This window comes from Ursus arctos, unplaced genomic scaffold (genome assembly GCF_023065955.2).
Source record: "Ursus arctos isolate Adak ecotype North America unplaced genomic scaffold, UrsArc2.0 scaffold_64, whole genome shotgun sequence".
In the NCBI taxonomy this organism is placed as follows: Eukaryota; Metazoa; Chordata; class Mammalia; order Carnivora; family Ursidae; genus Ursus; species Ursus arctos.
In genome coordinates, this window is record NW_026623083.1 from 100714 (window position 1) to 115796 (window position 15083).

The following is a 15083-nucleotide window of genomic DNA, read 5'->3' on the forward strand; positions in this document are numbered from 1 at the left end:
CTTTATTTGGATGTCCTGTTTTGGGGGTTTCTGTCTTTACATCTGAGGGGAAAAGATACCTTCTTCTTGGCTGTGACATTGGAGACAGGTCCTTAAAAAGAAAATACACAGTTGGTTCTTTGGGGAAAAGACCTTAGTAGGACAGATGTAGAAAGTTCTGCAAGTCCTCGCCCCACACAAAAACTCTGAACCAGAGGTTGCTTCTGTTGGCAGCATCGTGCGTTAGTGCAGGTTTACCGCATAAATCGAGGTACCCCCCATTTAGTGAGCATGTAGCAGCTGTCAGCACGGTGCTGGGTGTTCTATAGCCAAGGCCCTGGTCCTAGCACAGACAGATCCGGTCTTGCTGATGAAGAAAGTTTCCATACAAGTTGCAGTCTCACCTCCCTAAGTGTTTTCCTTGGAGCCCTGGAGGCACTCCCAATCCTCCCTTTCTTTTGTGAGATCACCACTTACCTACCATCTGGGGAAGGATCTTGATCTGCTTGTTTTCTGTCTCTGTGATAAGAAGAAAAGCCATCTTCTGGAAAACGTGTCCAAAAGGTTAATGGGGTAATCATCTCAAACCTTGGAACGTCATCATGAATTCAGTGCCGTTAGATCTTATTGAGGTCCCTGAGGTCATGCGTAAGTGGAAGAGGGGATTTGAGAACTTCGTTTAATCCACAGTTATAGAGGTGCTGAGATCTGTAAAGAAATCACACAGTTGGAAGAGAATATGGCGCTCCTTTATTCTGGTTCTGGCTTAACACCTTTTGCTCCTGGTTTGTCCGTGGTCTTTTAAATCTGAGCTTCTCGGCGATTCCATTTCAGCCACCTCAGGTCTCTGTGTTGAGTACTTTCGGGACCAAGTTCAAACTATGTAACAGGGCGTACGAGGCTCTTTACCATCACTATATGAATTTGGTGCCCTCTCTCCAACCCCCTTATGGTCCAGTCACACTAAGTGTTGCTGTGTCTGTTGTTTGCATTCACACCCTCCCTGTATTCCCACCCTTTGCACTCCAGGCCTTCAAGAATCAGCCATGTCCCTTTCTCTGTGAAGCTCCTTAACCTCCCCCTCAGCCCACATCATCTACCCTGTACCTCCATAATGATGTCCTTGTCTTCCTTTGGTTCTCCGTAGGCTTCCAGCCGTTTTCCAACAATACTTACTGCACACATACTGTGGGTATGTAAGCAAGAGGCGTTCTAGCAGATTAGTAAGACACTGAGCTCTAGGGCCAGACTCCCTGGGTGCGCATCTTAACCCTGCCCCTTCTCCTTAGGCAAGTCACTTGACCTCTTGGGTCCAGGTTTCCTTGCCTGTAATGCAAGGATTATAATCCTACCTGTCTCAGAGTTGCTGTTAGGATTCAGTGTTGTGGAGTTTCTCCAAAGAAAGCGCTCCATCATAGTCATTGTCTTTATGGTACTTGAATGGAAGCTCCACGAGGAGAGGGAATTTCCGCTTCCCGATCTCTGCCCGGGTCAGTGCCTGGCACTAGCAGATGCTTTAAACATACGGTGAATGAATATATGAATTTGCCAGGCGTTCTTCTAGTCTCAGGGCAAGCGGCCTTGAACAAAATAAACAAGATCCCTTTCTCATGGCTTCTACTGTAAGCTTTAGACTGAAGCACACGCTTTCATGTAATAGCAGGTGCTGTGAGGAATGTACAAGAGGGAAGTGGGATTGAGGCTAGGGATGGAGGAGCAGTATTAAGTGAGGATGGGCCAACCACACAGAGGATCCAGGTGAGGATTTCAGCCAAGGGCCCAGAATTCCCGAGGGAAAAAGAAGCTCTGCTGGTTAATAGAGCCTCCCCATTTTCTCCAAAGGGCTCTTGGAATGTCTGTCTTCCCCACTAGACTAGGAACGTCCGAAAAGAGGGACTCCATCGCGTAATTGTTTATAAATATCCTCGCTGGTGATTAGTTGGACACTTGATAAATACTTGTTGATGAAACCAAGGAATCCATGTAGGAAAGGGCCTTCCCGTTTGGAAATGCAGGCTCTGAGAGACTCTTCTACCTGTCTGTTTTCTTTTCTCCTTGTATATTCTGCCTTCCTGAAGTCTAGGCCAAGGAATACATCTGAGCATTGACTCATCTTCCTTCCAGTGCTATCCCTGAGCTCTAACATTAGGAGGTCACTTTCCCCCCAGATCCCAACATTTATTAATCCCCTTTTTGGTAAGAATTAGGTTCAGAGCTGCAGAAACTGTTCTGTAAATGGAAAAAACTTTAGTAAAAGATTCTGGTTTTCAGAAAGTCATTTCATTTGATGAATTTTAAACATTTGCTCTTTGAGAAGCTCCTTTTCGGTCATCAACATAAAAATGAGCCTGTCATTTAAATATCCATGCTGTATTACTGTCCAGCACTGAGTTACGAACTTGCGGTGTTGTGATTTAGAATATAGATGTGATCTTACCCCGTTTCTGCAGCAAAGCTCCTTAAAGCCCTTGGAATTCCTAAGTGTGGAGGGTGATGGGGTATCTTTTGTTTGCTGTGTTAATGAGAGACTTTGGGACTGAGGAGGGGGCTGGTTGCCTGCCAGTGGAACCAACCACTTGATTATTGGGTGGGAACTTTCAGGCCCGCCCTCCACCTCCTGGGAGGGGAGAGGGGCTGGAGAACAATGATTGTCATGAAATCATAAAATCATGCCCATGTGATGAAGCCTCCACAAATACCCTGAAGGACGGGTTCTGAGAGCTTCTGGGTTGGTGAACATTGGAGGTGCTGGGAGAGTGGCGCTCTGGAACGGGGCATGGAAACTCGATCCATACCCCTTTCCCCGTACTTGGCCCTACGCAGATCTTCTCTCTTACTCTTCCTGAGTTGTATCCTTTTATAATAAACCGGTAGGTTTGTAAGTGAAATGTTTCTCTGAATTTTGTGAGCCACTGTAACAAATTGATTGAGCCTAAGGAGGCAGTGGTTGGAACCTTCCATCTGTGGCTAGTCAAGCACAGGTGGCAAACTGGACTTGTGATGGGCATCTGAAGGGTGCTGGGGGTCCAGTGTGGTGGGACTGAGCTGTGCAAGCTGACACTATCTCCAGATAGGTCGTGTCAGAAAAGGACATGCGGGTGGTGTCAAAGACTTGCTTGTCACGTGGAAGAAACACATTGCAACTGGTGTCAGAATTGTAGAACTTTATTGAAAGTCGATACGGGGATTTGAAATTAAGTGAAATCATTGATGGTCTGGTTTATCTCCAGGGATGGGGGGAATGAAAGTCCATGCAATACTTGTTAAACTAACACACTTAGGACGTAAGATCGTCAGAGAGCCCAGAGGAGGGGGATCCTTCACCCTGAAACTAAGGGGAAATAGAATTTGTAAAGAGGATTGTCTGAATCCTCTTTATGTTCATTAATACTTGCCTATCCAACCTTCCAACAAAAGCAAGGGGAATGGGTAGGATGCTCTTGTCTCCAAGATAAGAGGTTGGGTTTCCGCGGGATCAATAGAAGAGCTGAATATATATCCTTTGGATTTTGGGGGGCATACTCGCATGTGACATATGGCTGAGGAGCCTGAAGGCAAGAGCCTGTTTCCTCAGGCAGCAGGAAAGATACACAGATAGAAGGGGGGAGGGGCACAAGACTTTGTTGTGAAGTAACTGAACTTCCGCGGAATGTAAGGTAAAGTTTGCCTTAGAGGTTCCTACGGTCCAAAGACAACCTCCGGGAGAGAGGAAGGCACCACGTGGGAATCACTTAGGTCGAGCTTGACTGGTGATCATCTGATCCTGAGGGACAATCACCAACAAATAGATATAAAAACCGCATACATCCTGTTCTAGGGGAGTAACAGTGAAAAGACCAACAGTATTGTTAAGTTCTCTGAAGACCTTAGGGGAGACAGATTTACATTTTGGTCAGGCCCTGAGATCACAAATCAGAATGAAAAATAGCAGTCAATAAAGAACTTTCTTGTATCCCTACCTCTGGTCCCTCTCCAGGCTTTTACCAGGAATGTGAAAATGGCATTTTGTAGTGAAGGGGAAATAAGCATGGAAAAAGAAAATCAACAATCTCTTCACATATTTAAACACAGCTTGGTTAGGAAAGAAAAAAAGCATTTTCATACTGTTCATTGTCCGCTGAGTTGAGACTGTTTGCAACTTAAAATGAGAGTTAAAAGTGGTGGCGGCGACTTGCTGGAGGCGGAGCCCACATGCAAGAGGCAGCACCTGCAGGCTGGAGTCGGCCTCCGCAGTAGTGAAGGGAGCAGGGACATGCAGGGAGTGCCCCCCTGCTGGAGGTGGGTCCGAGTCCCACCCCCCCCCCCACTGGAGACAGCAGGGTCGTCCACGGATGCAGCGCCCCTGCTGCAGGCACCAGCGGCAGTGCCCACTGGGCTGGAGGCCTACAGCGACCACTGAGGCAACAATGGAGGCGGCTCCCTTGCAGGAGCTGCAGGAGGCTTTGCTGTTACTGGAGGCGGCTCGTGCATCAGCATCCCGGCGCCCGCCACAGTGGAGGAGGCGCCCTTCTCGCTGGAGGCAGCAGGGGCGACCACAAGATGCAGCGTGCCTGCCAGAGGTGCCCGCTGCAGCGCCCCTGCTGGAAGCTCCCGGGGCACCGCTGTTTCTGGAGGCAGTGCCCCTGGCACAGGAAGCAGCAGGGGGACTATGGAAGCTCCGCAGGCTGGGGGCGGAGCCCCGCAGGCTGGGGGCGGAGCCCCGCAGGCTGGGGGCGGAGCCCCGCACGCTGGGGGCGGAGCCCCGCACGCTGGGGGCGGAGCCCCGCACGCTGGGGGCTTCTCACTTCGGTGCTGCGCGGACTCCAGTGCGGACGTGTTGGCCGCGGTGGAGTCTTCGGCAGCGTTGATCCTGTCATCGGCGGCAGCACTGGAGGTGTCCTGGTCTTCGAGGGAGTCAGCGAGAGCGGCGGCGTCCCTGGAGGCAGCAGAGGCTGCTTTATTGGAGGGGCGTCGACTGAAGAGGTCTCGGTGTTGGAGGCAGCCCCAGCCTCGGCGGCGCTGGCGGCGGCGCCTCCCTTTGACGTCAGTGGTGCGCCGCCTCCGGCATTGAAGGTGGCGTCGCTAGAGGCATCGCTGGAGGCGGCATCCACAGATTCGGCCTCGGCGCTGGAGGTGGCTGCGGCGGCTGTGGAGGCAGCGGCAACGAGGGCGACGGTGAGTTCCCAAGTGGCATGGGCTGCGACGCAAGGGGCGGTGAGGGTGGTGAGGGCAGCGGCGGGGAGTTCCGTGGTCGTGCTGTGGCGCGGGTGTTGATTTCCGTGGCGACGGTGGTTGCGCGTCAGTGAGGTCAGGGGCCCTGGTGGCAGCGGCACCTGCATTGTAGGTGTGCAGTGACGTCAAGGGCCGTGGAGTCGTGGGTTCCCTGGCGGGGAAGAGGATGGCATGGTTGGTTAGGGCTCTGAGTCCCAGGCGGCGGTGAGGGCGAGGATTGTGAGTTGTCATGGGTGGCGAGGGCAGCAGCCGTATGGTCCTAGGCAGAGATGGGAGAGGGCATGGGCGGTATGTTCAGCGGTGGCCACAGCAGGAAAGGCTGTTGCTTGGGTGGTGGGGAGATGGGTTGGGTTGGAAGGGGCTCTTTCTGGATCTGTTTCTCCACGGACATGGTCTTGTAGGTTATTCTTCTCTCTTGGGTCCTCTAAGTTATGTATATACAGTTTTGTATTATAATTTATTTTAGAGATGTTTTATATATTGTATACCTCAATATGATGCTTTATATGTTAAATTAGTTACATATGGTTAATGCTGCAATGAAGATGCAGGTATAAATATGTTTTCAAATAGGTGTTTTCATTTTGTTCCGTTAAAAGCTAAGAAGAGAAGTTACTGGATTGTAGGATAGTTCTCTTTTTAATTTTTCTTTTGTTTGCGGAGGCTGCATACTGTTTTCCACAGCGTGTGCACCTACTTCTGTACCCACCAACAGTGCACCAGGGATCCCTTTCCTTCACATCTTAGCTAACGTTTGTTATTTCTGTCTTTTTGATACTGAACCTTCTAAGCAGTGTGAGGCGATACCTCAGTGTTGTTTCGATTTGCATTTCCCTGATGATTATTGATGTGGAGCATCTTTTCACGGAACTGTTGACGTCTCTGTGTCTTCTCTGCGTAATGTCCGTTTGGAAAATCCTTCCACTTTGTTTTTTGTTGTTGTTGTGATTGAGTTGTAGGAATTCATCCTATATATTGGAAAGTCACCTTTTATGAGATTTATGAGTAGCAAGTCTTTTCTCCCAGGCGGTAGGTTGCGTCTTTATTTAGTTGGTGATTTTCATGGTTGGGCAGGAGCTTTTTAGTTTCTTGTAGCTTCGCTTATTTACTTTTGCTTTTACTGCCTTGGCTTTTGGAACATGACCCAAAAAAAAAAAAAAAATCACGCCTGAGTAGTACGTAGGGCAGCTTTGTCCCTATGTTTCCTGCTAAGAGTTGTAAGGTTTCAGGTCTTGAATTCATTTTGAGTTAATGTTTGTGTCGAGTGTAAGATAGTGGTACGGATTCATTCTTTTGCATGGGTCTGTTCGGTTTTTCCAGCACCGCTTAGTAAGGGGACTGTCTTTTCCCCCTTGCATATTCTTGGCTCCTTGGTCATAAAGTACCGGACCGTAGAAGTGTGGGTTTCCTTCTGGGCTCTGTCTTCTGTTCTGTTGATCTGTGTGTCTGCTTTGATGCCAATATGCCAGCAATCAGTAGAGCTTTGTAATAGAGTTTGAAACGAGGGAGCACAGATTTTTATGCATTTTGTACCCTGCCACTTTACTGAATTTGTTCAGTAGTTTTTTTTGTGGTTGTGTTTAGGGTTTTCTACATATAATATCATGTCATCTGAAAAGAGTGACCTTCACTTCTTGGTTTCCAGTTTGGATGCCTTTTATTGATTTAGTTTTCTTGTGTAATTGCTCTGGCTAGGATTTCCAGTATTGCAGTGGACGCTTGGCCAACGTGGGTCTGAACTGGGCAGTCTGCTTATTACGTGGGTTTGTTCAGTAAAGGGACGTTGCTGTAAATGTATTGTCCGTAAGGTTTTTCTGTGTTATTTCTTTTCAGGTTTTTATTGAAGTGGTAGTTAAGGTGGCCTTATAGGTGGCCTGCTGCCACCTTTCCCGTGAGCGGAGAGTGGGAGGGGTGCACTGCAGCGCAGGGTGGCTGTTACGTTGGGGTCAGGGAAGGAGGAGGAGAACGTTCCAGCGACCCTCTGGTGACACCCACGGCCTGCCCCGCAGCCCCTCGGTGTGGTTCCAAGAGAGGGAGGTGGTCCTGGGCCAGCTGACCCCCGTTTCCTTCCACCTGTAGGTGTGATGAAATAGCGGCACTATGAGCTCATCCGGATGGCGTACGACATCACTGGTGAGAGCCCGGCTAGTGTGCCCATGGAGGTGCTTGTCGTCGAGGCTGCTAAGCTCCAGGCGCCACTACTCCTCACCCTACTTACTACAACTTGTGGAAGCGGCAGGCCGTGGGCGGGCAAGCCCGGTACAGGTACAAGGTAGTGGCACATAGGGAGGCAAGGCCACACCTGCACAATGTGGTCACCGCGCAGAGCGCCATGTTCATGCCCGCTGCCTGGCAGTGAGACTCGGCTCACCAGCCAGGTGAACTGCCCCAGGCTGGAAAAGCAGCATGGGTGAGAGTCCCAGCCTCGGAGTCCGGAATGCAGTTCCTTACTCCTCGAGGACAGCACTGGGGTCAGGGAAGGGGCAGGAGAGGAACACAACACACTGGGGGATTCCTGCACCCTGAGTCCTACAGCGCCCAGCCTCAGAAGGCCCAGAGTGAACATCAGTGGGCACAGAAACGGTGGGGCCCTACGTCTCTACCAGTTAGGATTCCACTGAAGGAACCTGGGGCTCTGGGTCCTCTTCTCCTTCACTGGTACCCCATCCACAGGATAATGGGGACCTGAGCCCCTCTTGGGGGCTTGAGCCTCTGGCGCAACCCTTGCAAAAGCGCCTCTGAGCAGAGCTGCGTCCCCTGGCCAAGATTATGCAGAGGGGTCGTTCACGCATTGGCTGCCTTTCCCTGCACACCTGCGCCCTCACCGCCTCTGCGGCATCATCTCTCCTCAAGGCCACACACTACATGGCAGCTTGCCAGGCCACAACTGCCCAGCCTAGGCCCCGGGGGTGGTGTGGCTGCTGCCTGCTGGCAGCGTGAGTCTCCAGCTGCAGACGGGCAAGCTGGAAGCATCTCTGCTTGCCTTCTGAGAGATCGCCTGTTTTTTTTGTCAGTTTCCCAAACTGTTCCTGTGAACGGGGCAAGCTCCGGTGGTTCTGTGCATGAGTTCCATTTGCATAGGTTAGCCTGAGACCCTAAACCTCCATGCGGCGGAGAACCCTGCTTCTTGCACCTGAGGGCAGGGGGGTGACCCTCCTCGCTCTAGGGACTGAGCTCTGAGGGATGGCAGTGTGGCATCCCAAAAGGGTCCAGCTTGTGGGGCTGCAGAGGCTTCAGGAGCCCAGTCCGGGTTAGAGCCCTCAGGCCGGGGAGTAGCACCCACACTGCTGCCTGGGCTCAGCAGAAAGATGGTGGCACAGGGCTTATGGATAAGACAAACGGTGGGTCGTTGCAGAAAAGATTCTCCAACCAAGGCAGTCGCTTATTTGCTGTCAGCTATGGATGGAAGCCCAATGTGTGCTTTTTGTAAATTGAGGTATTTTGGGGGAAAAAAAAAAAACTCATTGAAAATCATAAACTGATTCTAAATGGCCACAGCCTGTTGGGGGCCCAGCTCTGGAGGTCAGCATTGCTACGTGCACCCTGCCAGAGTATTTGGTGTTGACTCATGCCCATGAGCACTCAGAGCCAGAGCCTTCCTGCCCACTCACCTTCCAGCTTGTTGGCCCTCCTGCTCACAGCCGCAGCTCTGACCCCGACCAGCAGGCCGGGGCGTCCCCTGTCAGCCCCGCCAGTGCACCTTACGGGACGTCTGCCTGTAGGAGAGAGAAGCCAGAGGGCCTGAGCTGACCCTTGACCCCTTGGCCTCCACCTCCTGAGCATCTGAGGTGATTCTGCCCAGGCTCTGTTCACCCTGGTTCTTACCTCAGGCACCAAGCCCCACAGCACCATGAAAAGGCAAAGCGAGAAGAGGTTTGGAGGTTGGTGACAAGGCCTCAGCGTGTTAACCCAGAAAACCGTAATTTGATGCAGTGGTTGCCAGCTTCTGTGATGTTCGTAGTGGGTTTTAAGGGTTTGGTTCTGTGTCGAGGTGGAACTGTTCTCAGTCACTGTGTTTGGGTTGTGTGGAAGGGTTTGCAATCCCACTAATGGTAGAGACCATTTCCTAAAATGTTCGGTCGGCCAGATGCCTCTTGTTAAATGGTCTGATCATGTCTGTGGCTTCTCTTGTACGAGTAGTTCAGGATTTGCCAAAGTGTCTTTCCGTGTAATGGCTTAAGTCAGTCAACAGAGAGCATGGGCCAAAATTCCAGGCTGTTAATTTTGGGCTCTGCGGTCTTAAAATGTCCTGCTTCTCCTCAGATGAGACCATACTCTACAGTCATTGAGCAAAGCACTACGTTATGGAGTTGAACGGGAGCCAGGTAAAAAATGCATATTTTTGAGACATCCAGCGGACGTCATAATCACCCTGATGACTTGGGGGGCCCATTGGGGTCCCTAAGGAGAGCCCAAGAACAAAATCACATTCCGCTGGGCGAAGCCCAGAGCCTACAGCTGGGAGTCCTGTGCTCCCTCTGCCTTAGGGAACATTTTTTCCAAGAACGTTCAGGGCCAAAAGATTAGGGACTGGCTGCTCCAGAGATGAGGTGTGACAGAAGCCAGACAGAGACCCAAACAAGCCCCTCAGAAGGCCTCCATGGACATGTCTGCTAGAGAGGTTCATCATCCACCTCAGTAGGGCCACGCGGCTCCCGCGTGGGCCTGGACACAAGGCCCTTCTGGCCCGGTGCCACCTGTAGCACGGATGTCCCCAGTCCCCCCGAGACAGGAAATGAAATCTGCCGTGTCCACACGCTGGAACCTACACAGCTGTTTGAACGTGTGAGCTGAAGTAACATCAGTAGGCACAGAGCAAGCCTCAAGTTATGCCCTTAGGAGGAAAAAGAAGGGTGCTCTGTCCAGTGTGTGCACACGTGTGTGTAAATGCACACATACACACACACACTCAGGATGTGTAAAGACCACCTCTGGAACGATGGACAAGAACTCGGTAACATTGGTTACCTCCAGCCTTGGCACGGTCTGAATTTGTCACCACGCACACAGTATATCTTCTCAAACAGAAGAGGAAAATGATGCCAGGGCATCAAGGCTGACTGCCCCCCTCCCCAGTGCCTATCCTCTCCGGGCATCCTGGGCGCTGGTCACAGACGTGAATTGAAGCGGGTGGGCTGTGCCCTAGCCGTGTCGTCTTGGGAGGATTGCTGCTGCTCTCCAATTTGTTAATTTTTTATAATACCACACTGAGCTGTTTTGAGGTGTAAGTGAGAAGTGGGTGGGGAAGCCGTCTGCAGACCCCTGTTGTCCCCAGCACAATCAGCTCAGGACACCTCAAGCCAGAACTGGTCCCTCCAGTGGGGGCCTGTCCACCCAGACGTCCACAGAAAAACCAGAGGTGGAGGGCCCCGGCACCTGCTTAGACAAAGAAGTCCAGACTGCCGCACACCAACCACGCCAAGACTTCACTGCCAACCGCTTCCTGCTCGTAGGCTTTTAGGTAAATGTACCACCGTCCAAATCAAAATCCACTACGCTGGTTCAGAGCCCTCACCCTGAAAGAGAACTGTGGTCAACATTTTGTTCTGGAACAACCTAGGCCCTTTTAGCTAAGAAATTGTACCTTGGGTCAGTCCCATCATCTGTTTAGAGTTCCGTAGTGCTGGAAAGCGTCCTACATTTTTTGTCTTTGTTTTTGTTTTCAATTAGTAATGAGGTTTTGGAAATATTTGCGTATCTAACCTGTGACATGAAAACACAGGGACCGAAGCCCGTTCTCCCCCTGCCCTGTTCGTCTTCTCCCTCCCAACCCCCCATCATGTGTACTTGTCCTGGCCTCCTGAGTAGTCTCTGCTGATGACTGTCTCTCATGATGCCCAGAACAAGCACCACTAAATGTGGTTTCTGAATTTGCTGTTGCCTTTGAGTGACTCTGAATCTAAGTGGATAAGATCTTACAAAATATGGGGTTGATGGGGACAGAGAATGATAAAAATGGCTCTTCTGAGAAAACATTTTGAAATCCGGAGCACAGCACATTGTCCGATTTGGTTTACGCTACGATCACAATCTGAGAATTTAAGGGGCAGAGGTTTCCAGGAACATCCCAGGCAGGTCACTGGGTCTTGCAGTGAGCGAGCAGGCCTGGGAACACCTGCAAGGTGGGGCCGGTGAGGTCTCTGGTGGAGATCAGGGCTTGGCAAACCACAGCCCAGTCCACAGGAGGAGCCTGTATTGCATGGTGCACTGGGTGTTATAGGCAAGTAATGAATCCTGGAACATTACATCAAAAACTAGGGGTGTACTGTATGGTGACTAACATAATATAATAAAAAATATCATTATTTAAAAAAAAAAAAAAGAAAGCATGTTGATGGGTCTTGCCTTTCATCTAATCTGATAGGCTCCTGTCTTTGGATTGGGCCATTGAGCCTATTTACATTCAGAGTAACTACTGAGAGCTGTGAATTTACTGCCATTGTATTGCTTCTAATGTCCCTGTTTGTGTATATTGGCTCTGTTCCTTTCTGATCTTTGTCCTTGTGGACTGTCTCTTTGCTTCATTGTTCCTCTTTAATATGTTATTTTAATAATACAATGCCAATCTAAAGAATTCTGGTATAACAGTTCGGGATTGGTTACTGCTTAGTTTTCAGTGGAGGCAAAGGTTTGTAAAAGTTAAAATTCTGCTAAGTGTACATTGAGATTGCTGGAAGTGATAGGGGAAGCAACTGTGTATGCAAGAAAGGTTAAGTTGTATTTTTATAAGGGCACTATAAGGAATGAGAATCCATTTTTGTTCAGGAAAGAAAAAAAGCAATTTTGTTATTTTGTACTAAATAAAGACTGTTTATTCAGAGAGAAACGTCTCAGGACAAAATCTGAATGAAAAAGAAAGGTGTAGGAAGTTTGTGAAGCGCAACTTCGGAAAAAACTTTTATTTATGGTCAGGACTAAGATTGAAATGAATGGATTTTATAGGTACAATGGTATAAGTCTGAAATTCTGCTTTTTTTCTCTCTGTTAAAAGGACAAAATTTTCCTGGATTGTTGGTCTGCTCTTGATGTGAAAGAGTTGTATCCCGGAGTCCATAGTCTCTCACGGTTCATCTCCCCCTCTGGTGCCCCCCCCTTCATTTTTCCCTTCCTTCTCCTAAGGATCTCCCTGCTATTCCTTACGTTCCACAAATAAGTGAAAGACCATGGACCCAGGGAAGCAAAGGAGGGTTGTAGAGGGGAGGGCGGTGGGGAAATGGGTTAGACCGGTGAAGGGTGTTAAGAAGGGCAGGTATTGCATGGAGCACTGGTTGTTATATGCAAACAATGAATCATGGGACACTACATCAAAAGTGAATGATGTGTACGGTATGGTGACTACCATATCGTAAAAAAAAAAAAAAAAGATGAAAGATTAAAAAGAGGGAGTTGTAAACAAAGATGTTATTACTATTATTATTATGTGTTTTCTTTACCTTTGCAGAAAAGCAAAGTTTCTATGTTTTGTCTTTATCAGGTTTTTGATGACTTAAGAGGACTGAAATGTCTCAGTTTGAAAGAAGCTAAGTTTTGCTAAAGACTGCACAATCTTCCCTAAAATGTCTTTTGGCCTCCTTGGTTCAGTTTAAGTAGTGAGTTTTGTCATGATCCATATATCTATTTAGGCCTATGCTTTAAACCATTCTGAATTTTTAAACAAATTGCCTGGGATTTAAATTGTAAGTGGAGACTTTGCTTTTCTGTTCTTTTCATTTTACTACTTAGGCTTCTTTGGTATGTTAAGTCACTTGGGAAGCATTGTGAAATAAATGATTGGGAAACCATGGGTTCTGTTGTATGGGTAAATGTTATAATTGTTGTAGGAATTATGTGAATTCCTCAAGCTTTAATATGTCTCAGTATAAGGTCCTCACTCGATATGCTAATTATGGAAATGTTCTGTGTCACAGAAGTAACGGGATTTCCTTGTCAAGTGCGTTGTAATGAGCTCTCATCAGATCTTGAACCATGTACATTTGTGATTCTTGTGTCATTTATGCCCTTGTCGAATGTGTTTCATCCTCAAGGAGATTCATGAAAGGAATTTTTGACAAATATAAGTTGTGCTCTTTAAAATCCTAAAACTCAACTGGGTAAGAATTTCCCGAACTAATGGAGCCGGTTTTGTTGCATTCAAACAGAACAAGAATTAATACTATGGGGCAGAAAGAGTTGAGGACGATGATGATAGTTTTGTGACTCTTGTTTGAAACATTGCTGGTTCTTTAATATGTGTTCTTCCAGATTGAAGGAAACTTTATGTTAAAATATGCATGATATAGGGAGATCGGATAACATATGTTTTTGTGAACAAGTGGAAACATTTCACTTTTCTCCCTACCCGAATCCTCCAGAATTCAGCAGCTCTCAGTGAGTATTCCTTCTTTCAAGGTAAGTTTGATTATTTGCCAAAGTTCAACACAAGTCTGTTTTCCTTGCAACAGGTCACTCCTGGAAACTTTAGTTATTTTACCAAGGCGTTGAATGAAGTGTCCTGTTGGAGAGAGAGAGACATGCATATAGACCCTGATATGACCAGACAAGTTGAAGGATATCAGGTTGACTTGATGGAGCCCCTTGGACATATTGGCCTGATAACCTTGCTTACAGAGTTCTCAGGAGCCTTGCCAGATGAGGAAAGAGGGTTACTTCCCGGCAGGTATCGGAACCTCAGGATAGTTTGGGGATCTCAAAAAGAAGAATTGACCCGAATCTACAGGTACTGCAGGCAAGTCTGTGGTGAGTATTTGGCTTGGCCTCTGGCCTCAAGACACGATTGCCAGTTCCATCTAGAAGATTCCTTACGAAAAGTTCTGGCAAAGCAAGGTTTACAAATGTATACGGTCCATTACTGTTCTTGCTGAGCTTAGTTAGAATAGGTGCTATGTGAAGTCAGTGAAGCAGAGAAAGACAATTACATGGTTTCCCGTATTTGTGGAACATAAGGAGTAGCAGGGAGATCATTAGGAGAAGGAAGGGAAAGAGGAAGGGGGACGGATAACAGAGGGAGAGAGGAACCATGAGAGACTCTGGACCCAGGGAAACAAACTGAGGGTTTTAGAGAGGAAGGGGGTGGGGGGATGGGCTAGCCGGGTGAAGGGTATTCAGGAGGGCACGTGTTGTGTGGAGCACTGGGTGTTCTACACAATCAGTGAATCATGGGACACTACATCAGAAGCTAATGATGTACTGTATGGTGACTCATATATCATCGTAATAAAAATAAATGAAAAAAAAAGAAAGAGTAGATGCTAAGCCAGCAAGTGTGCGATGATCGCTGCGGCCTTCTTTCATCTAAGAAACAATCACAGATCCGTGTAACTGAAAGGCATCACCCATCTGGATTAGCACACACTGCAAACACGCCTGATATTTCTGTGCCTCAAAATGGGTCCCCTTCAGCTATGAAACCATTTATCTTGCAAGTTAGGTTGGAGACATCACTTTTGACACTGACAGTGTTTTCTGATTGGGCAAATCCTATCGGAATGCCACCCAAAGTAATCTTGGAATCCCCTAGAAGCTGGTGGTTCGAGTGCTTGCACCTTGGGTCAGTATCATAAATGCTGGTTAGGATTTAAACCCCTTTAAATCTCCTCCGAAATTTAAATTTGCATTTTGTGGTGATGAGTGTTTTGACTTCAGGTGTCTGTGAGAGGCAAATCTTCACAAGAAAAGACCCCAGGCCGATTTCAGCCAAATAGAGACTTTAGAGATGGCAAAGATCAGGGCTTACTTTCAACAAGTGTTAATGCAATTTGCCTGTTGAACCTCACCGATTTCTCTTTAAGAATGAAATACTGCTAAGATGCTATTAAAAATAGAGTTGCGAAAGAAGGAAGAAAGACTGAGAGAGTCACTCACATAGAGTTGAAAAGACCTGGAGGAGGTAGGGT